General features: G+C 36.7%; 1 pseudogene; it reads right to left on the bottom strand.

Moving 5' to 3' along the window:
- Positions 1-3,057: 3,057 nt before the first annotated feature.
- On the bottom strand, positions 3,058-9,907 carry LOC116467971 (coilin-like; annotated as a pseudogene).
- Between the last annotated feature and the right edge of the window lie 2,176 nt (positions 9,908-12,083).

Raw genomic sequence — 12,083 nt, 5'->3', positions numbered from 1 at the left:
ATATTGTGAAAACAACTATACTGCCAAAAGCAATCTACAAATTCAATGCAATTTCCATCAAAATACCACCATCATTTTTCACAGAACTAGAAAAAACAACTCTGAAATTCGCATGGAACAAAAAAGAGCCCACATAGCCAAAGCAAGACTAAGCAAAAAGGACAAATCTGAAGGCATCACATTACCCAATTTCAAGCTATACTGTAAGACCATAGTCACCAAAACAGCATGGTACTGGTATAAAAATAGGCACATAGACCAATGGAACAGAATAAAGAACCCAGAAATAAGCCCAAATACTTACAGCCAACTGATCTTCAACAAAGCAAACAAAAACATAAAGTGGGGAAAGGATACCCTTTTCAACAAATGGTGCTGGGATAACTGGCAAGCCAAATGTAGGAGGATGAAATTGCATCCTCATCCCTCACCTTATATAAACATCAACTCAAGATGGATCAAGGACTTAAATCTAAGACCAGAAACTATAAAAATTCTAGAAGATAACATCGGAAAAACCCTTCTAGACATTGGCTTAGGCAAGGATTTCATGACAAACAACCCAAAACCAAATGCAATAAAAACAAAGATAAATAGCTGGGACTTAATTAAACTAAAGAACTTTTGCACAGCAAAAGGAACAGTCAGCAGAGTAAACAGACAACCCACAGTGGGAGAAAATCTTCACAATCTATACATCTGACAAAGGACTACTATCCAGAATCTACAATGAACTCAAACAAATTAGCAAGAAAAAACAATCCCATCAAAAAGTGTGCTAAGGATATGAATAAACAATTCTCAAAAGAAGATATATAAATGGCCGACAAACATATGAAAAACTGCTCAACATCACTAATGATCAGGGAGATGCAAATCAAAACCAAAGTATGATACCACCTTACTCCCACAAGAATGGCCATAATCAAAAATCAAAAAATAATAGATGTGGGTGCAGATGTGATGAAAAGGAAACACTTATACACTGCTGGTGGGAATGTAAACTAGTACAACCACTAGTACCAGTTTTGTAAACTAGTACAAAGCAGTGTGGAGATTCCTTTAAAAACTAACAGTAGAACTACCATTTGATCCAGCAATCCCACTACTGGGTATCTACCCAGAGGAAAAGAAGTCATTATACAAAAAAGATACTTGCACACACATTTACAGCAGCACAATTCGCAATTGCAAAAATGTGAAACCAACCCAAATACCCATCAATCAATGAGTGGATAAAGAAAATGTGGATAGATCCATGATGTAATATGACCCAGCCATAAAAAAGGAATGAATTAATGGCATTTGCAGCAACCTGGATGGGGACTTTGGGGACACAGGGGGAAAAGGGTGGGAAGGGGATGAGGGATAAAAGACTACAAATTGGGTTCAGAGTATACTGCTTGGCTAATGGGTGCACCAAAATCTCACAAACCACCACTCATGTAACCAACTACCACCTGTTCCCCAAAAACCTATGGAAATAAAAAATTTTTTAAAAAAGAAAAACTGTTCCCCAACTTTTGGCTTCCTGGCACTGTGTTTGTAACTCTCTTATAGAATTTTTTCTTACCTCATCTTCTATTTTAATTTTTTGTATTCTAATCTAATCCGTGCAACAAATCATCAAGTTCTTTGGAGGCAGTGACTGTGTTTTACTCATTTCAGTACTCTCTAAAGAGCAGAACACTGGGCCTGGCACATAGAAGCACTCACATATTTTTCATATGAATTACAAGGAATAAGGAAAAGAAAAAAACAAATTTCTTGAGGTTTATGTACCAGCACTTACAATGGGTGTTTTCCCACAGGTTATTCCATTTAACGTTCACAACATTTCTTCTAGATAGCTATTACTGTCCTCATATAACAGTTAATGAAATTGAGATTGATAGTTTACAGTCAGAAAAAAAATAATCTTTCTTCCAAAGAAGAGTTTACAATCTAGTAGGGAGATATACTATGTATATTAATAATAACAAATGCGATACAGTTAGTATATAAATATATTGTTTCAAACAAGTACAAAGGAAGCAAGATTACTTTTAGTGAGAATGATTTGGGAAGATTTTATAGGTGAGGCCACACTAAACTGAATCAACAAGGATAGGATACTGTTAATAGATAGAGAAAATCAAGAGCATTTTTTTAAGTTCAATATGATTTTATTTAAAAATGTGTACAGCTGAAGGAGGGATCTGATCTTTTGTTAAGTGAAACCAATTTTCACAGTATACATTTGGCCATTTTAGCTTTGTAGTGAATAATAACAGAAAAGGAAGTTTCTGTTCAAGATCCTCACTCCAGCACACTCAGCCAGGTACCTGGCAAGATGACACATTTCCTGGTCTGAAGCTCACAGCCAATCCTCTCACTCAAGTGGAACACCAATTCTCCAGGCATACACACACACACACACACACACACACATACACACACACACACACACACACATCTTATTTTCACTGCTCTACACAGGGCCCTGAGAATCCTTAATTTTAAAGTTGGGAAAAACGTGAAAGGATTCTTTAACTCATTGTCTGCGACAAATCCAACTACATTTTAACTCTTAACAATTGCAAGTATAAAATACTTGAAATTTACAAGATGGTCCATTTAATGGAACAACTCAAATGCTAAAAAATTAGATCAAGTAACATGCTTTAATATTTTTCAATGTTACTTAAAACTTACTGAGACAAGATACGCAGCACATTCTTGGTATTATAAACTCCTACTGACGACTGCTACTTGATGGCCAAAAACATTTAAAGAAAGAGAAGAAACCATACTGGTATAAAACAATGTCTGCAGGGAATGTCATGTTTTACATTTTGTTAACTGAAATTAAACCTCACAAAAAAACCAAAGATCTACAAAACGGACACCCATGTCATTTTACATGATGAGGTAGATTGTTTTCTATGCAGTAAAGTGAAGGTAACCAAAAAATCCATACAACTTCCAAATCCTCTTAAAAAAAAAAAAAAAAGAAAAAGTCCGTGTTATAGTCACTTTCACAAACAAGACATAAACTATAAGGTGGAGAGGTCATACTCAGGCAGGTTCTGCGCTTGGTGTGTTACTTGGAGATTCAATTATCAGTCTTGGGTCAATCAACTCTTTCCAAAATACAGTGATCTTGCTCTCCTGTGTCACAGTGTACTCCACTACCTCGATTCCATTTTCATTGTGATAAACTAAATCAAATTTCCCAGGTTCTCTCAAGGCAGGTAAGAATGAAAGAATTTCTGTATCTACTTGCTGGGTCTCTGGGTTGTGGCTTAACATTCTTCCTTCCTTGTAGTCAGAGACATCAGGAGAGTAACTGGATGTTAGTTCCAAAAGCTTAAATGCAATCTTTTCTCCAACTAGAGAGGCAGCTGCTAACAGTGGTAACAGACTATAGTCCTTCTTGTGCGTCTCTACTGGATTGTGGATAATAGTAGATGAATTTGTTACCACGTCATTTAATTGCTGTTGCCTCTGGTTGTCAATGCTTCTATTTACAACACAGGAAACAGGATGCCCTCGTCCTCGACCTCTCCTCCGCATGCCCCATCCCCTAGCTCCCTTCCAAGAAAAAAGGTTCTCTCCTCTACCCCATCCTCTTCCTAAACTAGTGGGGAGAGACACACTGGGAGAAGGACCAGGAGCCTGTCCATCACCATTTTAGCCAGAACGCCTCCATCCAGCAGCACCTTCACTCTGTGATGACAGCCCTGGGCCTGGACAACCTCTTCCTGCAAAAAGGCCCACTGTCTTTAAGAAACCCGCAGCACACTCTGGGGTGTTCAATGACATCATGCATTGGTCATCTGACTCTGAACTAGAGTCTGAACTAGAAGACGTTGTTCCAGAGGTCTGCCATTGCTGGGGGTAAGGCTAAAGCCAGGTTTTGTAGCCAGTTTGTCTGCAGTTGTGTTTTTGGTAGAGGGTTTTTCCTTTGATCGTTGGTAATTTCTCTGAGGAATTTCTGGCCTCCAAAGTGACTTTGCTGGGACCATCACTGATAGATTCATCACAAGAGTCAGACTCCGAGGAGGAACTGGGACTCTCTTTTGAGCAAACGCTTACACTACCTTTCCTTTTGGCTTTAACAAGGCTGTTTGTAGCAGAACCTTTTGGAGAACTACATCTCTGATTGGCCCAGTCTTTTACTGCCTGTACTTTAGGAGACTTGGGATTCTTGGCCTTTTTTTTATGTTCACATTTCTCCTTTTTCTTTGGTGATTTTCTTTTGGTCTCTTAGTTATCATCACCCACTGTGCCACAGGTTGCTTTATTTTTTCTCTCTTTTTTTTTTTTTTTTTTTTTTTTCTGACAGTGCTCTGTGACAGCTTTTGGTTCCAGATCCAAGACCTTCTCATTATTGTTATTGTTCTCTTGCCTCTTCCAACCCTTCTTTGAATATTTGTAATCTGGTTCAGTTTCTTCATCCTCCTCTAACTGAAATGCCCGCTTCTTTGCTTTTCTAAGAGATAAATTAGTGTCACCATTACTGATGACTACAGAATTCTCAGCAACTCCTTTCTCTTCTAATTTAACTCTGAGGCAGTCGTTGCCTCTCCCCAGGCGCGCGCTCTCGGCGGGGGGCAGGAGTCCCCCCTCCAGGTAGAGGCCTAGGAGGGCCACATAACTGAAGCCAAAGCGCTGGCGGATGAGGCTAATGAGATCTGTGACGACTCGGCATCTGTTCAAGTCGACCAGAAGCCAGAAGACCCTACGGTGCGGGGTAGCTGGCGGCGGGTAATCAAATTGAAGCCGTAGCCTAACCGTCTGGGAAGCTTGCTCAGTGCTCAACGGAAGCCAATCAAGAGCATTTTTAAAAGGTTATAATTTCACTCTGACAGTTTTTCCTCTAACCATTTCTCAGGCAAGCTCAGGCAAGTTCTTTCCCCGGTTAAACACTGGAAGACTATATTTAAAACTTTTATAAAATAAACAATGAAAACATAGAATTGGCGAAAATTTACAGCAAGCTTTGTATTCATAATATAATATATAATATTTAATAATAATGGACACTATGTCTTGAATGCTTATTAGGTGTCAGAAGTCTTTTATGGAGTACTTTCCATGGATTATCTCATTTAATTCTTCCAACATCCCATAATTAGTCTGATATCACAGAAAAGAAATTAGCCTAAAAAAGAGCCACACAACTCTTACAAAGAATAACTTGATTGTTGAGTGACCAAGGCAAGAGTCTGGTTTACATGCATCTGACTGCAGAGCCAGCTCACAATGCTGAGTACAACCCTTCCAAGCTAAGGAAGATTTGCATTCAATCCAAAAAACAGAAAGCTTAATTAAGAAAGCTTAATGAACAGAAGCATATTAAGTATCAGTTATACACGTATCTAAAACATTCAATGCTATTTGAAAACTGAAATAAATATACAAGTAGTTATTGCAAAAGATAAAAATAAAATTCCCTTTAGCTATTCCCAACCACTGTGCTTATATTACTCCCATAAAGAATGAATATAAACCCTTAATCCACTGCCACTCCTACTTCAATTCCTTTATTCTTTTTTTTAAACAGGTCTTTTAATCTTTCCGGGTTCTTTTAATTTCAGTTCCTCATCCCTCTAGATTGTGCTTCTTTATAAACAAATACAATCTCTAATACTATTTGATGGTGATTATGATGACAATTATATCTCCCTCCACTATGATGACAACTACACAATCTAAAAGAATTACTCAATCCAATGAATTTTTTTTTCTTTTTTTTTATTATACTTTAAGTTCTAGGGTACATGTGCACAACTTGCAGGTTTCTTATATATGTATACATGTGCCATGTTGGTGTGCTGCACCCATTAACCAGTCATTTACATTAGGTATATCTCCTAATGCTATCCCCCCCCCTTCCCCCCACCACACAACAGGCCCCAGTGTGTGATGCTCCCCTTCCTGTGTCCAAGTGTTCTCATTGTTCAATTCCCACCTATGAGTGAGAACATGTGGTGTTTGGTTTTTTGTCCTTGTGATAGTTTGCTGAGAATGACGATTTCCAGCTTCATCCATGTCCCTACAAAGGACATTAACTCATCCTTTTTTATGGCTGCATAGTATTCCATGGTGTGTATGTGCCACATTTTCTTAATCCAGTCTATCACTGTTGGACATTTGAGTTGGTTCCAAGTCTCTGCTATTGTGAATAGTGCCGCAGTAAACATGAGTGTGCATGTGTCTTTATAGCAGCATGATTTATAATCCTTTGGGTATATACCCAGTAATGGGATGGCTGGGTCAAATGGTATTCTAGTTCTAGATCCCTGAGGAATCACCACACTGACTTCCACAATGGTTGAACTAGTTTACAGTCCCACCAACAGTGTAAAAGTGTTCCTATTTCTCCACATCCTCTCCAGCACCTGTTTTTTCCTGACTTTTTAATGATCGCCATTCTAACTAGTGTGAGATGGTATCTCATTGTGGTTTTGATTTGCATTTCTCTCATGGCCAGTGATGACGAGCATTTTTTCATGGGTCTTTTGGCTGCATAAATGTCTTCTTTTGAGAAGTGTCTGTTCATATCCTTTGCCCACTTTTTGATGGGGTGGATTGTTTTTTTCTTGTAAATTTGTTTGAGTTCTTTGTAGATTCTGGATATTAGCCCTTTGTCAGATGAGTACATTGCAAAAATTTTCTCCCATTCTGTAGGTTGTCTGTTCACTATGATGGTAGTTTCTTTTGCTGTGCAGAAGCTCTTCAGTTTAATTAGATCCCATTTGTCAATTTTGGCTTTTGTTGCCATTGCTTTTGGTGTTTTAGACATGAAGTCCTTGCCCATGCCTATGTCCTGAATGGTATTGCCTAGGTTTTCTTCTAGGCTTCCTTCTAGGTTTTTATGGTTTTAGGTCTAACATTTAAGTCTTTAATCCATCTTGCATTAGTTTTTGTATAAGGTGTAAGGAAGGGATCCAGTTTCAGCTTTCTACATATGGCTAGCCAGTTTTCCCAGCACCATTTATTAAATAGGGAATCCTTTCCCCATTTCTTGTTTTTGTCAGGTTTGTCAAAGATCAGATAGTTGTAGATGTGTGGTATTATTTCTGAGGGCTCTGTTCTGTTCCATTGGTCTATAACTCTGTTTTGGTACCAGTACCATGCTGTTTTGGTTACTGTAGCCTTGTAGTATAGTTTGAAGTCAGGTAGCGTGATGCCTACAGCTTTGTTCTTTTGGCTTAGGATTGACTTGGTGATGCGGGCTCTTTTTTGGTTCCATATGAACTTTAAAGTAGTTTTTTCCAATTCTGTGAAGAAAGTCATTGGTAGCTTGATGGGGATGGCATTGAATCTATAAATTATCTTGGGCAGTATGGCCATTTTCACGATATTGATTCTTCCTATCCATGAGCATGGAATGTTCTTCCATTTGTTTGTACCCTCTTTTATTTCGTTGAGCAGTGGTTTGTAGTTCTCCTTGAAGAGGTCCTTCACATCCCTTGTAAGTTGGATTCCTAGGTATTTTATTCTTTTGAAGCAATTGTGAATGGGAGTTCACTCATGATTTGGCTCTCTGTTTGTCTGTTATTGTTGTATAGGAATGCTTGTGATTTTTGCACATTGATTTTATGTCCTGAGACTTTGCTGAAGTTGCTTATCAGCTTAAGGAGATTTTGGGCTGAGACAATGGGGTTTTCTAGATATACAATCATGTCATCTGCAAACAGGGACAATTTGACTTCTCTTTTCCTAATTGAATACCCTTTATTTCTTTCTCCTGCCTGATTGCCCTGGCCAGAACTTCCAACACTATGTTGAATAGGAGTGGTGAGAGAGGGCATCCCTGTCTTGTGCCAGTTTTCAAAGGGAATGCTTCCAGTTTTTGCCCATTCAGTATTATATTGGCTGTGGGTTTGTCATAAATAGGTCTTATTATTTTGAGATACGTCCCATCAATACCTAATTTATTGAGAGTTTTTAGCATGAAGGGCTGTTAAATTTTGTCCAAGGTCTTTTCTGCATCTATTGAGATAATCATGTGGTTTTTGTCTTTGGTTCTGCTTATATGCTGGATTACGTTTATTGATTTGCATATGTTGTACCAGCCTTGCAACCCTCTGGAAAATATGACTCCTCATGTCCCTAAATCCTTGCAATACAAACTCATTAAAATGGATTAATGTTATGAAGCTTAATATTAACACAGAATGGGAGGATATCCTGCATATAAACAGAAACTTTAGAATCCTGTCCCTGTACCCTGACCCTCATTCCCTGCCAAGGACTTGACAATTATTTTTACCATAAGGACCAAATGGTTTGAATGCACGAGCCTTTTCATGCAGGGTTTAGTTTTATTTCTTCCACCAGTTTAGTGAAGTGTTTCTCAAGATATAAATTACAAAATGCTATAAACACAAAACCGTGAATACCACCTACGGAAATTGAAGAGGATTTTAAGCATAATATTGTCTTTCCCTTTCCTATTAATAAGCAATTCCGCCGTACCTTTTAACTCATCTAATCTTTACAACATCTCTCTGGTTAGGAATTATCACCTTTAGCTCAAAGTCACAAGGATAATAGATTTATTGATTACAATGACCAATTAATGTTTAATAAATATGAACTTACAACATTGTTTCTATTGAAATCAATTAGAAATTGAGGTAGAATATTGTGCCTATTTCTGTCAAAATGTAATGTTTGGTACATGATCTATGGCAGTTGTCACTGAAGGAAAAATTTTAGGATGTTGGTCTTCATTCATGATTTGCCAATTCTTCGTATATATATATATATATAATCTAATTCTTTCATCATAGATGTTCCACTCATATTACTGGTTACATGGTTTTAAATGAATGCAAGGGGGCCAGCTGTATAGCACGACCGTGCAGACGTGACTCAAAGACGGGGCTTTATGAAGCAAAATGTACATTTATCCCAAACGGATCCCAGACTGCCAAGGAATCCATTATGTTTATGCAAAATCTTGATTCTGTAAGTACCTTTTTTCCAGTCTCTCAAAGGAATCCTGGGGAAAAAAATTAATTAGAGAAGCTGGATTTTCTACTGTGAAATTATGCATACCAATAGAAAGGCAGAAAATTACTAAGGCAATTAATTAGAGGTCATTTTCTCCGGCATGTATCAGGGTGTCTCTGGAAATTACCCTGTCTTTTCTTATTAACCTATTTCTTTTATTCAAATGTAGCACTGTAGGCTTCTCATTGGAGTCACACAATAACTTCTTAGAACACATCTCTTCCCTCATTGACTTCCGTGGACTTCTGTATAGAGTTACAATCTTACTTTTAATTCCTTTTCTAAATGTTAGCCATACTACTTTTCTAAAGTAATTTATAATATAGCTTTGAAAAGGATTGACATTTTAGATTTTCCATTACCTTCACACTAAAGCATACCAAGCTATTGCAAAGTGATATTGTGAAAACACATAGGGCTCTTTCTCCACTGAACAGACTTAAAAAAAAATTCACAATTACCAATGTGTCTAACCAATTAAATAATAACACCCCACAAAAAAGTTGAAAACTAATGTTTGACCTGAAATACCTGCTTTAAATATATAAAGCTTAGTGCATAAGAATAGGTACCTTGGAGTCAGATAGACCTGATATCGAAACCCAGTCTGTCATTTTAAAGCTGTGTCCACTGTGGGCAAACTGCTAAATCTGAGATTTAGTTCTCTTATCTTTTATATGGGAATTATAATACCTACTTCACATAGTCATTCGTGTTGTGTTTACAAGAGCTAATATAAAGTATTAGCATAGTGTTTAGCACAAGTTGAATGCAATATAAACTTTAAATTTTTAATTTTTAAAATTTATTAAATATTTGAAGAATAACCAGTTGTTTCTTCCCATGGATAAGTCTAATCTTAATTAATACAAACATATTGTACTTACCTAATGAACATTTCTAAACATATAAAAAAATTTTAAAATATGAAATATATGAAAGTCATCAAAAACAACAAAACAAAGTACACTACCTCTAAATAGTGGGACTAACTTACTTCAAAGAAGCAAATTTTCACATACCAAATTTTCAAAGGTATATGACATATACCTTTACAAACCTCTGCTATAGAAGTATTTGTTGGTAGTGATTGGTATTTTCATATACCAATACCAAAATACTTCTATAGACCGAGGTTTGTAAAGGCCTAATATCTCTGATAAAATTTAAAATTCCTTTGGACCTTTGGGCATTAATGATAAAAGGCTTGACTACATTTGATACATGAATCAGGAATGTTCCCTTTAATCTGCTAAATTTGGAGCAACAAAGGCTAGCCAAAGAGTTATGCATACAAATAGATATCAAATCATGTGACACAAGAGGATAACTAGAATACTGTATGTACTGCCTGATCCATACCATAAATTCCAAAAGCATTTGACCATCAGGAGATAACTCATGCTGCCTACCTGGGACATAAATAATAATGAAGAAAATTATGGAGCCGAAATATGGAGGTCAACTAATTATATAAGACATGGCCCAGAGATAAAATGGTTACATTTCCAGAATAACACTAACTTCTAATTATCATAACATAAATATATTGCATAGTATCTGTACTGAGGGCATGAATTCAGAGCTAGGAAAGATATGATCTAATATGTTGAATAGTCAACTCCATGATTTTGTTTCCTTATTATTTATTAATCTTCATGCCTAATATCTACTGCATTAAGAGCTGGGAACACACATATAATTAAAGATGACTGTTCTTGAGGATCTCAGTTTACAGAGAAAGAGATATGATAAAATAAGTATACATTATTAAGTGGGAAGACATATAGAGATATGACCCAAGTGTTATGAAGCAGTAACCATTGCCAACTGGAAGTCAGAAAACAGTTTCTGAACAGTGAGTTTTGAGCTAGGATTTGAGAAAAGTGAGTATGTATTTGCCAAAGTGAGAAGGGGAAGAATATTCTATACAAAGAAACAGATTTACAAAAGCAAAGAGTGGAGTAAGGCAGGGGTGCTGTGCATGATTCTGGAAGTTCAGCATTGCCTAAATTATTTGCATCACGGTCATTCAAGATTTTACATTTATTAGAACAATTTTCTGGCAGATAACAGTAAAAGAACTTGAGAAAGTGGTGCTTTTTTCTGATTTGCACAAAATTACCATTTGGGTTAGCAAAGACCCTAATGAAAGTTTCTGGCATATTCTAAGGATATAAAGAAATCTAGAATGGTAGAAGCAAATCATACATGGTGAGTAAGAGGCAGGAAATGAGGTTGAAACAAAAAATGGGGACATACAGAGCTAAGGTGTTTGAGTTTTATCCTCTCAGTTTTAGACTGGTGATGTGATAAGTTTAATTATTTCAGGAAAGTAATCCTACTAATTGTGAAGGATGAGATAGAGTGAACTGATAGTGGAGGCAAGGGAGACCAGTTGGAAGGCCATGGCAACAGGTAGGTAAGAGGCCCAAATAAAGGCAGTGGCAGTGGTAGGGGAAAGAGGAACCAGGTTTGATAGGCATTTCATACCAGCAAGACTTAGTTATGAATCACTGCTTTGATTGCAAACTGCATTTTTCTCCAATCCAATATAACCCCATTTGGGAAATGTATCAGCCATATCAGAAACAAAGCAAACTCATAAAACTTAGATAAAATGTATTCAAATGTAATAATTTAGTTCTTCTAATTCTGAGCTTACATCTGGATATTTTACATTGGGAAGGCATTAAAATAATGAAATGACACTACTAAAAATATTTCTTGTAAGCTGAGGCTCATCTTGCAGTAGCAAGATGAATTCCTTCTTGGAGACCACCCTAGCTCATAAGAACATTTTTCCAAGTTACTATGTTTTCAATATTTAAAAAATTTTCACAGATTCTATAGTAATGAAATATTCATTGGCAGAATTACTGGATACAATTCACCACTTGCCTCTAACAGACAAATAATTACATTTCCTCATTTTCTCCCTATACTTTCATTCCTTTTTCAGGAGTATTACTTTATGTCAAAATTTGCCAGAGCCAATAGCAATCCAGGTTGTAGAATAGCTGTCCTCAAGTTTTTGATCAACTATGAAGATATGGAACATACCTAGACAATTA

This window comes from Hylobates moloch, unplaced genomic scaffold, assembly GCF_009828535.3.
Source record: "Hylobates moloch isolate HMO894 unplaced genomic scaffold, HMol_V3 SCAFFOLD_5, whole genome shotgun sequence".
NCBI classification, from domain to species: Eukaryota; Metazoa; Chordata; class Mammalia; order Primates; family Hylobatidae; genus Hylobates; species Hylobates moloch.
Note: the sequence above shows the minus strand (reverse complement) of the source record. Positions and strands in the feature narration are given on the sequence as shown.